General features: G+C 35.4%; 1 protein-coding gene across 1 annotated transcript in view; it reads left to right on the top strand.

Annotated features, from left to right (window-relative positions):
- The window catches only part of LOC113224949 (vacuolar protein sorting-associated protein 13B-like), a 753925-nt gene that overhangs the window by 89520 nt on the left and 647704 nt on the right, over positions 1-16701 (top strand). The gene's annotated exons all lie outside the window — the stretch shown is intronic.

Below are 16701 nucleotides of genomic sequence, written 5' to 3'. Positions count from 1 at the left end.
GCTGTTCCTATTCGGCCATCTTGCTCCGCCCCTCTCTTTTCTGTTATTTAAATACAACAAACTTTCTTCTGCTGCAGGGCTTTCACTGTGTTATTCACTTTTCCTGTTATGTCCTTTCCATTTTTACTTGGCTTATAACCACTTATTTTTCATGTCTCAATTTAAACTTCATCTGTCATACCTCACTACCCTCTCCTCCTGTGTCTCTTAGGTTAGCTACTCCCAGTATTACCTTTCAATTGTATTGTAATTGTTTACTGTCTTTTCTTTTCTAGAGGAACATATCTCATCCTAGCATATCACATGAATGAATGAATGAATGTAAAACTTGGGTGGAGGAGAAAAGGGGAGTGCTAGAGGAAAAGGAGGGAAAGAGATTAAGATTTGTATGACATTTTTGAGAGTTATCTATTTAATAACTCAGAATTACCCTACCTAGTATTGTAGCCACCAGTCACGTGTAGCTATTGGGTACTTACATGTAGCTAATCTGAATTGAGAAGTAAGTGTAAAATACTTACTGGGTTCAAATACTTTTTAAAAATAATATAAATATCTTAATATCATTACATTTTAAAGTCATTAAATTGTATTTGGATATATTGAATAAGTAAAAATGTTAATATTGATTTCACCTATTTTTACTTTTTAAATGTGGTTAGTACAAGATTTTAAATGGCATTTTCTAACAGACAGTACTTGCTCGGAAAGTGAGGCGATGATGTTTTACCTTAGTGTGTGGTCCTACGAATTTAAACTTTAGGCTGTTATCAAGAAAAAAGTAAATGGCACATTATCTTTTCTTTCATATTGTACTGTTACTACTTTGCAGCAAAAAATGTTGTGTTTTCTGTTTACTCTTTTTTCTGTTTACTCTTTTCATTATTTTCTGTTTACTCATTTTCTGTTAACTCTTTTTCATTATGTAAGTAAATGATCAAAACACCTGTAAGAGATCATGTTCGTGTTTATTCCCTCTAATAACATTTATAATAGTAACAATAATTGCTAACACGTAAATGATTGTTGTGTGCTTGGCACTGTTCTAAGGGCTTCATATATATTAACCCATTTAATCCTTAGAATAGCCCTGTTGTTAGATACCATTATCGTTCCCTTTTAACAGATGAGGAAGCTGGGGTGCAGAGGCAGTAAGTAACACTGTTAAGGACACAGACACAGCATCTTTGAGTCTTAATTCCACCACCTGATAATGATATTACCTAAGAATGTGATTTAGAGTATTAAATGTGATGCAGACATAATGTACTTTCAGAGTTCTGGCTTTATGACTTACTACATGTGACTTTTCACATAGTAGGCATTCAGTAGGTTTTTTTTTATTCGAAGAACACTGAGAAGGTGTAGTTTCTAGTTTATACTTTCCAGCTATATTATATGTGGGTTTTTTTTTGTGTATTTCATTTTTGGTAATATAGTTTGGAATCTCAAAATACAAAAGAGCTGTGCATATATGAACTTTACTAAGCCTCATTATAAAAGACACATGAGTTGATTCCTTTTCCTGGCAAATCCTTCCAGGATAAAAATAGAGCTGTCACTAGAATAAAAAAAAGTATGGAAAAAGAAAGCTACTAGTTTTGGTAGTGGCTAGGCTTGCTTTGGGCCATATCTGGTTTTGCCAGTTTGTTTACTTATTATCTATGGTGACTTTTGCACAATGGCTGACTTGAGTACTTGCAATAGAGATTTCATGGCTCACAAAGGTTTTGGCCCTTTGCATAAAACATCTGCCAATTTCTGACTCATGAACGTATCAATCCAATAAAAGAATCTACTGCTGGACCACAATTAAATTTGAACCTCCTAGGTTTTTCCTGAGCTGCTCCCTTAAATGTATACAGGTTAGACTGCCTTGAGATTGTTCTTAGGGGAAAGTTGGATTTTGATTATATCCAAATATGGTCAGAGTGGAATCCTGAGGGTTCACAATAAGTGTATCCCAGGAGTCGGCAAACTGCAGCTTGCGGTGGCCTAGTCTTGTATTGCTTACAAGCTAAGAATGTTTTTTACATTGTTAGAGGATTGAAAAAAAGAGGAGGAAGAAGAAGAAATGTGAGAGTCCACATGTAGCCCACAAAGTCTAAAATATTTACTATCTGGCCCTTTACGGAAGAAGTTTGCGGATCCTTGGTCTGCATAATCGGCACTACCCCTGGTAGTAGCCAAAAGGAGACGATTCCTTTGTGATGACAGATGCATTTATTGACATTTATTTACAGTCTTAGCACTGTAGACTAAGAGAGGGTAAGTGAGGTGGAGTTTTGTGTTTCAGTTGATTTATAAGGATGCAGTTTTGGTGTTTGATAATATTTGATGTCTCTGGATTAGATAGCGAGCATGGAATATCCACCAAATTATGTTCGCTATTTAGCTGTTGTGTGCTCTTTATGATAAAAGGGCATTCTCAAAGTGTCATTGTCATATGGCACATGGTCTTGAAAACTGAAGATATATAATAGCTTAATTGTTATGGCCACAGTAGTGCAGAGGGAGTCAACTGATCAGAATGAATGGGAAGTGGGTGGGAATGAAGTTAAGTTTGACAAGAGTAGTCTGGACAGGGAAGGAGTGGTGATGCCTCATGCAATGTGGCTTTTCTTATGATGTAAACTGGATGAATTTTGGTAGTCACAAGTCTGCCATACAGTGGTAATCTCTGCATCAGAAACAGTCCTTTGCTTTTTGCCCAGTCTTTGATGGTAAATATGTTGCTATGTGATACAGTGATGGATCCAGGCAGCAATTGTGACAATCTGGGTGGTGCAGGTTTGATCAATACCTTGATTCCAGTTGATCTTATCCTGGAATGGGCCACTACTGTGATCATCAGCATGAGTGATCCAGATTATCTGATCAGCAATAGTTTTTTTTCTATAGTTTATGGCCTCTAAGCTTTAGTCTTTAAATTTGCCTCTCTAGTTTTCCAAGTGACAGCATAAACAGGTAGGCCATTGGCAATAACAATCAGTCATTTATAACAAGATTCCTCAAGGTAAATAATTGCCAGAATTATGAGAATGGCCTTGAATTTTGCCCACTGCATTATGCCCACTGAATAGCTGGAGCTAAGATAAAACAGCAGCAGTAGCACAATGTATACCATTGGGTTTCAGTTTAGTTGAATCATCAGTGAATCAGACTCTGACATTTTGGGGAATTTTCGTGTATCAAAGGCCCCATTAGGCCTGCAGCTTGACTTCAAGTGGCAAAATGAGAGTTAAAGATTCTCCCGAAGGGATGTGTCTTATTATGGTTTGTGCTTCTATAACAGAATACCACAGGCAGGATAATTTATAATGAATGGAAATCTATTGGATCACAGTTCTGGAGGCTGAGAGGTCAAATATCGAGATGCTGGCATCTGGCAAGAGCCTTCTTGCTGCCTCCTCACACGGCAGAAAGGCAAAGAGAGTGAGTGAGTGTGTGTGCACGCACACTGGTGAGAGGGGCTAGTCCACTTCTGTGATAACAAGCCTACTCTCGCTATAATGGCATTAGTCCATCCATGAGGGCAGAGTCCTCATGACCTAAACATCTCTTAAAAATCTCACTTTCCAATACTGTCACAATGGCAATTAAATTTCAATATGAGTTTTGGAGGCAACAAACATTCAAACCATAGCAGGGTGGCTGCCACTTTTTCATGTAAATTCAAAAAGCTTGTGGGTGCCAAGCCTGGTATATTCTTGAATATGATGTTTTAATTTGACCAGGGGCAGCTACCTTACTCAGATCAAGCCAGTTGTGATGTCTATCTATTAGTTTAAAGTCCACAAAACTGGTGTTGGGCAAATCAGAATTTTTTTCTGAGAGTTTTGAACTTGGAACCAGAGAAAAATGAGGCTTGTTTGTTTTTAGCGGCAAAAAAGTGTAAGAATTGGTGGTTGTCGTTGTTTATGTTTACTGCCATGATGAGAAATTAGGTCTACAGAGAGCTTAACATCATCTGAAGAGACAAAGAGACAGAGTTTTGGAGTGATTTGAGACTCTGCTTCCAATAGTTTCTGAGGCCTTGTCTTTCCCTTATCTTCACTGGGTTTTACCAATAAATCTCAGATTTTGTTTAGGCTAGTTTAAATTAGGCTAGCTTAAATTCACTGACCAAAATATGAGTCCTAACAAATACATCTCACTCTCTTAGGCCAAGTATAATTACTGATGGTTTGGCATGTTAATTTAAGACATATTAATTTGTATTTCACCTAGACCCATTTCTGTTTGTGTTGATGTCATGGAAGAAGGAATGAAAAATGTATGCACATTAAACTATATGTTATTTCCAAATTTGTCAGAGTTGTTGTTATTCATATGAAGTGGTTTTCTCTAAGACACAGAGGAAACATAAAAGGTTAAAATATACTTTCGATTAAAGGTAATAAAATTAGAAACAAAGATTTGATTGGCACAAGCAAGAAAAGTTATGGAGTTATGGGTTATATTAGACTCCTAGGGAATATGAATCTGTACTTTGAACATGACTTAGTACATTGGTGAGAGAGCTAACATGAGTTTGGATTGATTGTACATCAGAAGATTCACCAGGAAGAACTGATAAATTCTTCTTAGTTTTATTCTTTACTAATCAGAATTTTGAGCAGTATTGTTGACATTAGAAAAGATTTAAAAATACCTAACAGGTTTCCAATAAGCTATTTGAAGAGAAGAAAAATGAAAAACAAGGAGAGAAATGTTACTTTTTTTTTTTTTTAATTTTCATGATGTCTTTCCAATTTTATTATTTTTTATTATTATTATACTTTAAGTTCTAGGGTACATGTGCATAACGTGCAGGTTTGTTACATATGTATACTTGTGCCATGTTGGTGTGCTGCACCCATCAACTCATCAGCACCCATCAACTCGTCATTTACATCAGGTATAACTCCCAATGCAATCCCTCCCCCCTCCCCCCTCCCCGTGATAGGCCCCGGTGTGTGATGTTCCCCTTCCCTATTCCAAGTGATCTCATTGTTCAGTTCCCACCTGTGAGTGAGAACATGCGGTGTTTGGTTTTCTGTTCTTGCGATAGTTTGCTAAGAATGATGGTTTCCAGCTGCATCCATGTCCCTACAAAGGACTCAAACTCATCGTTTTTTATGGCTGCATAGTATTCCATGGTGTATATGTGCCACATTTTCTTAATCCAGTCTGTCACTAATGGACATTTGGGTTGATTCCAAGTCTTTGCTATTGTGAATAGTGCTGCAATAAACATACGTGTGCATGTGTCTTTATAGTAGCATGATTTGTAATCCTTTGGGTATATACCCAGTAATGGGATGGCTGGGTCGTATGGTACTTCTAGATCCTTGAGGAATTGCCATACTGTTTTCCATAATGGTTGAACTAGTTTACAATCTCACCAACAGTGTAAAAGTGTTCCTATTTCTCCACATCCTCTTCAGCACCTGTTGTTTCCTGACTTTTGAATGATTGCCATTCTAACTGGTGTGAGATGGTATCTCATTGTGGTTTTGATTTGCATTTCTCTGATGGCGAGTGATGATGAGCATTTTTTCATGTGTCTGTTGGCTGTATGAATGTCTTCTTTTGAGAAATGTCTATTCATATCCTTTGCCCACTTTTTGATGGGGTTGTTTGTTTTTTTCTTGTAAATTTGTTTGAGTTCTTTGTAGGTTCTGGATATTAGCCTTTTGTCTGATGAGTAGATTGCAAAAATGTTCTCCCATTCTGTAGGTTGCCTGTTCACTCTGATGGTAGTTTCTTTTGCTGTGCAGAAGCTCTTTAGTTTAATGAGATCCCATTTGTCAATTTTGGCTTTTGTTGCCATTGCTTTTGGTGTTTTAGACTTTTTTAAAAGTTAGAGGCTTTAGTAACTATTATCTTAGAATATATCTTTGAAGTTTATTCTGTTACACAGAAAAAACATACATCTATACAAGTGTTGCTTTTCTAAATTATTTTGGCTAATACTTTTCAGTCTGTGGACACACCATATTCTCAGATTTTTAAAACTTCTTTGAATTTTTTTTTTTTTTTTTTTTTTTTGTGGCCAGTTTTGCAGCCACAAAAGGAAATAAGTACCTCAGCTATTTATTCAGGAATGGAGTCTCACTCTGTCACCCAGGCTGGAGTACAGGGGCACAATCATCATAGCTGACTGCAACCTGGAACTCATGGACTCAGGCCATGCTCTTGCCCCAGCCTCCCCAGCAGCTGATACTACAGCTGTGCACCACCATGGCCAGCCAGTACCTCAGCTTCATACACATACTTCCTTTTCTTTTAGAGACTCAGAGGCAGACATAGAAACAAAATGCAATTTTGAGTATTTATCCAGAACTATACCTTGTGTTAGAAGATAAAGATTTATTGGGATCCAGTGTTACTTATTACTGCTCTCGGCTCTGAATGGTTATTTATTTATTTCAAACATTCAGACTCACCCCTCAAATAATCAAGTTTTGGCATCACTGGGACAATTAAGAAGGATGACCTGTAGGCCATAAATGTAGTTGCAAATGAAGAGTACCAAATATGTTTTTATCAGTGAAACACTGATGTAGTTAGCTTATAAGTATTTAGAAAGACAACACATTTTTGTCTGTCTAATCCATTAGCATAGTCAGGACCTTATGGTTTAAATTCTAGCACCATGTAACTTCCTTCCCAGTTCACCCCCAATATTGGTATTTACTACTGGTGGTATCTTATGCATCTTACTTAGATTCTTGAAATTTACAATTTCTTCATTGTAAAATATGGATAATAATACATTTTTCATGTTTTGGTTGTGATAAGTTGCATTCATCACAGTGCCTAGCTTGGTAATTGGTGGCTACTGTTATTATAGTAACAGCAGTGATAAAATCTTTCTTGGATTATTTCATGATTTTATGAAGGGTAACAGGGTTTTCTAAATCTGTAAAAGAAAGGAATGAGTTAAAACTAGAAGAAATTTAGTGGATTAAAAGAAAAACCAGTGGATTTTAAAAACTCAAAGAGGATGACATTTATTCATTGTATGACATAGTATTATTTGTTTTAACATTTTTCCTTTGAATGGTCTGTATGGGTGCTTTGTTAACATATACCTCAACTTTCTTCATGAGGCAAATAGTTGTTAATGTCTAATACAAAAGAAGGCTATTACATATTATAAAGTGTATAATATTTACATATTGGTGTATATATCGCCTTTGATATAGGAGATTATTTTATTTTATTTCATTTTATTTGTTTGAGATGGGGTCTTACTCTGTCACCCAGACTGGAGTGCAGTGGCATGATCTCGGCTCACAGTAACCTCTGCCTCCTGTGTTCAAGTGATTCTCCTGCCTCAGCCTCCCAAGTAGCTGGGATTCCAGGCACACACCACCATACCCAGCTAATTTTTGTATTTTCAGTAGAGACGGGGTTTCACCAGGCTGGTGTCGAACTCCTGACGTCAAGTGATCTGCCCGTCTTGGTCTCCCAAAGTGCTGGGATTACAGGTGTGAGCCACCGTGCCCAGCCTGACATAGGAGACGATTTTAATTAGTATGTGGGAAACTTTAATTTTAGAAATTATTTATGTTAGTGTGTATTAGGAAAAATATATCCCACATATTTACATACATGATTTCAAATATTCCTGCTTAAGATAATAGTGGAATAAAAGTTTGCTTATAATATAAATTTATTGTAACCTAAAAATAATAAAATGAGTAAATTTAAAGAAAAAATATTAATAGTATTATTAATAATTATTGAGTGGTTATTATATATGAGGCACTCTTGTACCTACTTGCTATCTATTGTGTCATTTAGTCCTTACAACAGTTTTGAGAGGTAGGTATTATTATTATTTCCATTGTACAAATGAGAATATGAGCCATTAGAGAGCAGAGAAATAAACATTTTTGCCTTTAGTTATGTATCTAGTAAGTGGCAGAGCTGGAATATCAATCCATGTACTCCAGCAGTGTCTGACCTCTTAGTCCCTATGTAATAACTGCTGCTGCTTTAATAAATAATAGTACAAATGATACATGGATAGGGTAGTAATAAAGTTGGTATACAAATACATGAAGTTTGTAAAAACTGCTCTAGATAATGAAATATTTCTAATCTACAAAACATTTTCATATATGTATATATTAAATTGAATAGAGATGCATTCAAAGAATCTATTAAGATTATTCTAAATATTAAAGGGAACATTATTGTCATTCACATAATGAAATAATACTTTATTTAAAAAAACAACATATGGTGAAGTATAGTAAGTTTTTTTCACCACTTCTGCACCTGCTTCTGTGAAAAGGAAATATTCATAGTTTATAATGAGTGAAAGTTGTTTTTTTAGGTCATTCACAACTGTGTTCCAAACTGTTTGATATTTTAGCTTCGAAATTTAACATCCTAACAAAAGTCATGTGACATCAGCAGTGAGGTGCAATGAGAGCTCCCTCAGGAATACTCTTAATAGAAAGGAAGACTTTGGGTCTGTGAGGTTGTGTGGGCTTGAATGTGATTTTTATTTGATATATGAGCTGTGACATAACTGTTGCATGACTGAGATGTGCTTGTAAGTGCTGTACTATGTAGATGGGTTTTTTTTTTTCTGAAACAAAGCCAAAAATAAAATCTTGAATGTGTTCATGTAGTGGGAAAAGAATACTTCATAGAAACATATGGAAACATTTCTAAGTTTTTTTTCATTATATGAACCTTTTACTTTCTAAGCATTTTTATGATTGTTCAAGTTAACATGTCATTTACCTCATATTTTCCAAGTTTAGTGAGACATGGGAAATCTAATAGTACTGAGATGTTTGCCAGATAATTTTTAGGAATGCACATTTTAGGATTAGATGAAATGATTATTAGAAAATTAGGATTGAATAATGGGTTTATTTTTCATTAAGTTATTAATCATAAGACTATAGCTAATTAATTATATTCATATGATGGGATTTGGTGAGGAGATGTATTGAGTGATTATTTTCTTTTTACTCACTTTTAAATTATTAAAGCATAGGACAACATTAAAGGAAATCATAAAAGGAAAAAGATATACAAGTATGGCATGACTGTTTTTAATTTTCCACGTTCCCTTCCAACTCATATCTTCATATATAAATATTTACATGGTTTTATTTATTATGTGTTTACCATTTTATGTTATGCTCTTCTTTTTATAACATTATGTTTTAAAATTTCTCTTTATGGTGGTCACATACCACTCTGATTGTCTCTCTCATTGTGGAACGCATACAAATAGAAAATTTTCTTAGATTCAAAGTTCCTCCCAAGGTCTCATTTTATCTTCCTCTTTTCTGTCACAGAGAAATGACTTAGAATTATATACATGCTGCCTCTCCAGTTAGCTTTGATGCTGAGTCCAGTGTATGTTTTGTAGTTCTAACTTCCTGACTCTGTGTTTGACATATGTAGAACTCTCTTCTGGTTTGTGGGCTCTTCTCCTTCGTCTTTTTATTGTTGGTCTTAAGAGAGTACACTGAGTAATCTCTTTCTCCTATGTTGCTTCAGCTACAACCCATTCGCTGACAACTGGCTCATTTAATGCTGTAGCCCAGAACATCTTCCTGAAACTGTTGAATTTAATTGAATATGCCAAGCTATCTAACACTTACTATATTCAGAAGGAAATTTAACTCTTATTTTCTAATCATAGCTAATTGTATCACAATTCACCCCTTGTTTTATGTAAAACACCTAGGGATTCTCTTTAATGTTCTGTTATTTCTTCCTGCTAAATCTTCCTGGGCTCTACTTTGTGTTACCATGCTTTTGTTTCTAATAGTACTGTTGTAATAGTATCTTTCCAAGTTCTCTCTTGTTTTTCTTTGCAATTCATTCTCTCCAATGCAGTCTCAGTGATCTTTCTAAAATGGAATTCTGATTGTATCCTCCAGTGGTTTCTCATTTGTCCTCAAGATAAAGTTGGAACTTCTTCCCATGTTAGTATATGGTCATTTCATGACCTTCTCTTAGACTCATTGTGGGAAACTTTCTTCCTCAAGCCTCTTTTTCCTCCCCTCTTCCCTCCCCTCCCCTCCCCTGTCCTCTGTCTTTGACGGAGTCTCACTCTGTCACCAGGCTGGAGTGCAGTGGCGCCATCTCAGCTCACTGCAAGCTCTGCCTCCTGGGTTCACGCCATTCTCCTGCCTCAGTCTCCCAAGTATCTGGGACTATGGGCTCCCACCACCACGTCCAGCTAATTTTTTGTATTTTTAGTAGAGACAGGGTTTCACTGTGTTAGCCAGGATGCTCTGAACTACTTATCGTACACTTCAAGCCAAAACATATAGTCTCTCATACCTCCTTGCTGTTGCACATGCTACTGCATCTTCCTGCAACCTCTTGCCTACTGTCATAACCATTTCTTCTTGTCTGCTTAACCTATTTTCCATTAAGACATAGCTGAAGCTTCAGATCCTTCAGACTGCTTTAGGTGTACTTCTTTTAAGTTCCCAGAGTATGCTATCTAACATGTTGTGCCAGTTATATAGTATATGCCTTACATACTTTTAAATTGAATTATTTAATATTATTCCACTGACATCTTTTTTTAAAGAAATTCATTAACACTTGAAATGTAGGTGATTTATTATTGTTCTTAGATACAACATTTTGTATCTTCATGCATGTTGATATTTTTAAGTTACTTTCCTGCAAAAATTTCTGAGAGCACAAATACTGGGTCAAAATTAGGGACACTTCTTATGACTCTTGGGCGTTGCCTTTCAGGTAATGATTCTTAATATCAACCTTGCCCAAATTACATGTTATAGGTATAATAATCTTCAGAGAGCAAGACTCTTGGTACTGATAACATTTTCTCTGTGTAAATAAATTTTTAAAAATTGATACATAATATTTCACATGTTTATGTGGTATATGTAATATTTTGTTGCATGCATAAAATGGGTAATGATCAGGTTAGAATATTTGGACTATCCATGACTTTGAGTATTTATCATTTCTATATGTTGAGAACATTTCAGTTTCTTTCTTTGAGTTACTTCAAAATACACACCGTTGCTATTAGCCTCCCTACTCTGCCATCAATATTAGAACTTACACCTTCTGTCTAACTGTATGTTTGTACTCATTGACCCATTTCTCTTCATCTCCTGCAACTCATCCACACACTTTTCCCAGCCTCTGGTATCCATCATTCTACTGTCCACCTTCATGATATCAGCTTTTTTAGCTCCCACATATGACTGAGAAAAAGAAATATTTTATCATTAAGAAAAACCTGATCTTGAACTAATATTAATTTTTGTATTCAATAAACATATATAGACACTGTTGTATGTTTATCTCTATACCAGGCACTGGGAACACATATAGTAAAATTCTTCTACTCCCTGTGTCGTTCCTTGGTTATTTTCAAAATCGATTTCTCAAGAACTCTGAAAAGTAACATACATAATATAATTCATACATGTTTATTGTACTCATTGGAGCTGCCTGCTAAATATGAAGAAAAATCAATGTTATATTTAACCTATCAATGCCATACGTGTAAAAGATTTTGTTTTTTATATTTTAGGGAATGGCTTAATTACTTGAAAAACTGCCTTTTCCCATATTAACATTTTTGCTTTTATCTTTTAGATTTTAGGAAGGTTTTTAAAATTAGGATCAGATTTTAATAATGAGTAGCAAAAATGAGGTGCTTTTTTTTTTGAAAATATAATTAGTACACTGTTGAATGAAGTTCAGTTTTATTTTTTTAACAAGTTGAATGATTAGGATTTATAATATAGTTAGTTTGTGTGTACTTCTTAAACTGTTCTGCTTTGTTTCATATATCCATATTAAAATATAAGTAGTAGATGGTTATAGTATTTCTTTGTATATGATATCCACACAAGAACTCTTTGTACTGTTGGTGGTACTGTTATACAGTTCTACACTACAGTAAGTAAATATATTACCTCAACCATTAATCAGCCTACCATTGCCATTGATGACCCAATGCTTAAGTTGTAACACTATGCTGCTGACCCAGACTCAGGGGGCTTATTTTTATTTTTTGATGCATTGCTGTAGGCAATTTTAAGGGTGTGGAACCAAGCCATTTTCTCTCTTGGACTCATTTCCACTTTTATTTCCTATGGGAGGCTTAGCCTTCCTTTCAAATATTTGAATTTCTAAATTGTTCACCTATTCTGTGATTACTAGGTGGAGGAGTAATGCCCATTTTAACATACTGAATTAAAAGAATAAAATGGCTTAACTGTTCTCAGAAAATAGAATGGCTTAGCAATTCTCAAAATTAAAATTTTGTAATTTCTGAAATGCTTTTCTTATAGACACTTTATTTTTTGTATGTGTTTTTCATGGATTACTTTTATTTTGTGCTTATGTGCTAGGAATGTTTGGCTTGGTTTTTGTCCCTGGAGAGTGCAGGGAACTGACAGGTTATATGAAGTTGAAAATAAATTTAATGAGTTGTAAAAACCAGTGTTTCATTTTTCCTTGGTAACTAATATGTACTTGTGAGGAAGTGTCCTAAAAAATTTAAAATGAATAGACCTTCAGGTAGCCTAGAAACTTTCAATTTTAACATTAATGAATGTATCTCAAAAACGAAAATAATTTTATTCACTAGGAAAAATAAAGTTATTTTAGTTTTAGAATGTGGATGTTTGGGGCTTGAATTTGCTGGCCATAGTTATCCAGTCTCACAGATAAAATATATGTAATCTATATAGTTTTAAAGTGTTTTTTTTAAAAAAAAAAAAAACCTCACTTTTTTTCCTTTCTTCATCAAGAAATTGATGGAACATCCTACTTGTACCAGGTACATTATAAGGCACTGGGGTTTTTAATGTGAAGAAGGTACAGATTGCAGGAGCTCCATCTTTAATAGGGAAACAGAAATATAAGCACATAATTATAATAGTGTGTGGTAAGTACTGCTGGATGTTCAAAAGGAAGCCATAAGAAAAGAGCAGATGATTATATTTGAAGGCTTGAGGGAAGAGTTGACATTTTGTGGTTAGGGTGTGTGTGTGTGTGTGTGTGTGTGTGTATAAGTGGAGGATGAAAGTGGTCATAAGCTCACTCATCACATATTTCATATAAAATGAATCATCTGTGCACTGTTAAAAATGACATTTTATTTGTAGGTATAAGGAGTGATTTTTGAAATGGAAACAGGGCTGGTTAGGTTCTCCAGAAAGCTGACCCTGAGATGGAATTAGGACTGCAAACTGCATGCTAGTGAGCAACACCTGTGAAAAAAAAATGGTTGGGAACAAGATTGGATGGAAAGAGTTGTCACATTGTGAAGCTGATTTTGCAAAGTCTCTGGGCAACCCATTAGGGACCTCTGGAGCAAAGGTTGTTGTAATATTCCTGCATTAGTGGAAATGACTAGGACCTTCTACCACCATTATTCAGGCATTGGCACTGGGCTTCTCCATGAGGAGAATGCTCTTGGCTGAAAAGCTGAAGTCAACTTTATAAAAGCTAACAGCTGAAGACTGTCAGCTAATCATGTTCCTTGTAGCCAGGCAATGTGTTCGTAGTTGAAGGTGGGGGTGGACTTTGGTATGATACTAATTATTCATGGATTGATTGATTGATTGATTGATTGATTCAGTCAGTGTTAACAGTTTGACACTATGTGCTAGGGTTAGGACTGGGCATGGGTGATATGAACAAAACAGACATGTCCCTGTTCTCATGTAGAGCAAAGGTATGGAAGAAGAATTTTCCAAGCAAACCGAAAATCTGATATAAAGGACCTGTTATAGGTAAAACCTTGGCTTAAAGGGGAGATAGAAGGCCACTTTGGCTAGAGAATTCTGAGATAAAAAGAAGAGAGTGCAGGGAAACGAGGTCAGAGAGTTTGGTAGATGTCATATTCTAAAGCCTTGCAAGCCACAGTAAGAATTTTGGATTTTGTTCAAATAACACTGGGAGGTCGTTGGAGGGTTTTAACCAGAGTGATACAATTTTACTTATGATTTAGAAAGTTTACTCCTGCTTACCTGTTTCCACATTCAATAGGCATAATGCAAATATATATTGACTTCTCACTTAAGACATACAACGTTGTCACTTGGAGAATTCTTTCATATCACCAGTAATTGTGTAACATCTGCAGAAAACACACATTAATTACATTATTAGAGTTTATTTTTCCCATTTTCTGGTTTCTGTAGTAACTCATTAACCAGTTATTTTGCTTCTAAGTAACTATTACTGAATTGTAAGAACCATATTAATTTTTAGTTGAGTAAATAGAACTTATGATTCATGTTTGTATTTTTTGCCTATTCTTAGCTCTGAAAAAAGTAAATAAATGCTTGTGTAGGAACTTTATTTAGGCATTTTGAAGTCTTCATGTGAATATCTTGAGTCGTTAAAGTTTAGTCCCTCACTCGATCCATACGACTCTCTGTTGTAGTACAGGACATAGTTGAAAGCTCCCAGGTTTCCTGCATATAGCAGGGATCTGCACAGTGCTGCCTTCTAGAACTGCTTTTATTTTCCTTGAGGTCAGAAGTCCTCCTCCCATAGGAAATTTTAGATCTCGCTCCCCTCCAAAATACTGACTTGCCTAATTGAAAGTTATTTTACTCATGTTGATTCTTATTTAAGACTTGTAATTGTGTATGAAAACTAGGTTGCAGTTCTGAGAAATGTCTTCTCAATGCCCAAGTTTGAACCTTGTCCACACCATTTGTTAACCATAGGATTTAGGGAAGTATCTTTACGTCTTTAAAAATCAGTTTTCTCCTCTGTAGAATGGTGAACACTGGTAGTACTTGCCTTATAGGAGTATAGTGAGAAGTAAAATAATATAGAATGTCTGGTATACCATGATTGTTCTATAAATGGAAATTGTTACAGTTTTACTGTTACTTTTAATGGGATTATTACTTTATTAGGGATACTAGAAATGCAGATTCAAGTTGGGCATTCATCTGAAATCTACTCTGGTTTCAGCTTTGGCCTTGGCCTTTGGGAAGTTGAAGAGCAGAATTATCACTTCAGTGTCATTTCTGGCATTCCTGAATTTGTGTGTGAAAATGCTTACCATTATATCTAGTAGCCTAACATTACTTTGAAAAATGAGACATGTCATTTGGACTTTTTGTTAATGTTTCAGTGTTTATTTTTAAAATTACAGGTAAGCATTCTAAATGTAACAGACAATGAACATATGCTCATAGGCTTTATGTGTTAAAGTTCTGTCAATAAGTTAAAGTATAAATGTTTATCACCAGAGTAAAATACTATAATTGTCAATAATTGTAGAAGCCGTTAGTTTCACGTATAGAAATCATGATTTCACAAGTTCAATGATTAGGTCAGGAGATTGACAGTTAACACAAATACTAACCTAGTACATTTTTTTTTCTTGTTAGCTGGATATATTTCTTTTTTTTGTTTTCTTTGTCACAGAACACTATTTACAGTAGAGGAAACTGGCATTGCAGTCTGGTGGTATAATGGCTTGTTCACATAAACCAGTACATGTTCATCGTTTAGTACAGAAAGCCCTAATGGCACATGCCCTATTAAAATTTAGGGCATCTCCAATATTCTCTTTCTTATTTTTCTTTGTCATCTTTTCTTTTTTTTTTTTTAAATAAATGTTTTCAAGGTTTGTCTAAAAGAAGGCCATATAGGTTCTTGGCTAGCAGAAGACAATTCAGAACAGTTGTTGCACAGTTGGACTGTCACCTTCATTTTTTTTCCAACTCATTTTTATTAAAAAACTAAAAAAATGCTCCAACTATCAGTTTTACAAAATCTTTAAGGGAAACACAAGAGCAAAGGTGCTGAGGTAAAAAAACACCTGAGGTAGCTTTTTCTGTGTGTGTTCCTCATTGAAAAAATCTGTAAATTTAACGCCCTGGGCCAACAACCTTGTATAAATTGCTACTTTCCTCCACATTTTTTTTTTAAAAGAAAGAACTTATTTTGCTCCATACTGATGGCTTATACACCAAAATGCAAAAAGACAAAATACATTCTTTCATTGTGGAATTTTTTTCTTTGTTTGGTTAATTGGTTGGTTTGATGGGTTCCTGTTTTCCTCTTCCAAAATGCTAGGACAAGTACCATTGACTCTTGTTCTTTTGAGTAACCAAGTGTAAGTTGAGGCTGATTTGTGTGTTTCGCTTTTGTTGCTTTTGTGTGATGGGATACTCAGAGCACCGCTTTCCTGCGGGGGGATGGGGGGTGCGTAGATAGGGGATTGAGATGGAGGGATGAGGGAATTCAAAAGAATGGAGATGGAGAAGTAGGGGAGGGAGGGTGGGGAGAGATAAACAGAGAGAGAGATAGAGAATTATATAGCAGTATGCAAAAAACCAGTTTAAAACCTGTGAAGCAAAGAGAAATGGATGTATAAGCTAGACAGGCATAAGAAGTGACACAGTTTCCTCTTCAAGGAGACGGTATCCCTCCGGTTGACATACACAGATGATCCAGAACTGCTGTGAGTGTCCTTCTGATGAGATTTCCCCCGGGTGAATTTTGTGTGGGTGGCCTCGAAGCTCTTCTGTACACCGTGAACGTCCCAAAGAAAGACTTTAAAGTCTAGAAAAGTCTGCTTTCTCTTTAAAAAGAAAAAAAAATTAGTAGTTGATTAAAAATTGGAATTAGTTATTTAATATATTATTTCTCAAATATATTACCGCTGCAGGCACCCTGTGTAACCCACAGGCCACATAT

Source organism: Piliocolobus tephrosceles, chromosome 7 (assembly GCF_002776525.5).
Source record: "Piliocolobus tephrosceles isolate RC106 chromosome 7, ASM277652v3, whole genome shotgun sequence".
Classification (NCBI taxonomy): Eukaryota; Metazoa; Chordata; class Mammalia; order Primates; family Cercopithecidae; genus Piliocolobus; species Piliocolobus tephrosceles.
The sequence above is the reverse complement of the archived record's forward strand: the minus strand, read 5'-3'. Positions and strand labels throughout refer to the sequence as shown.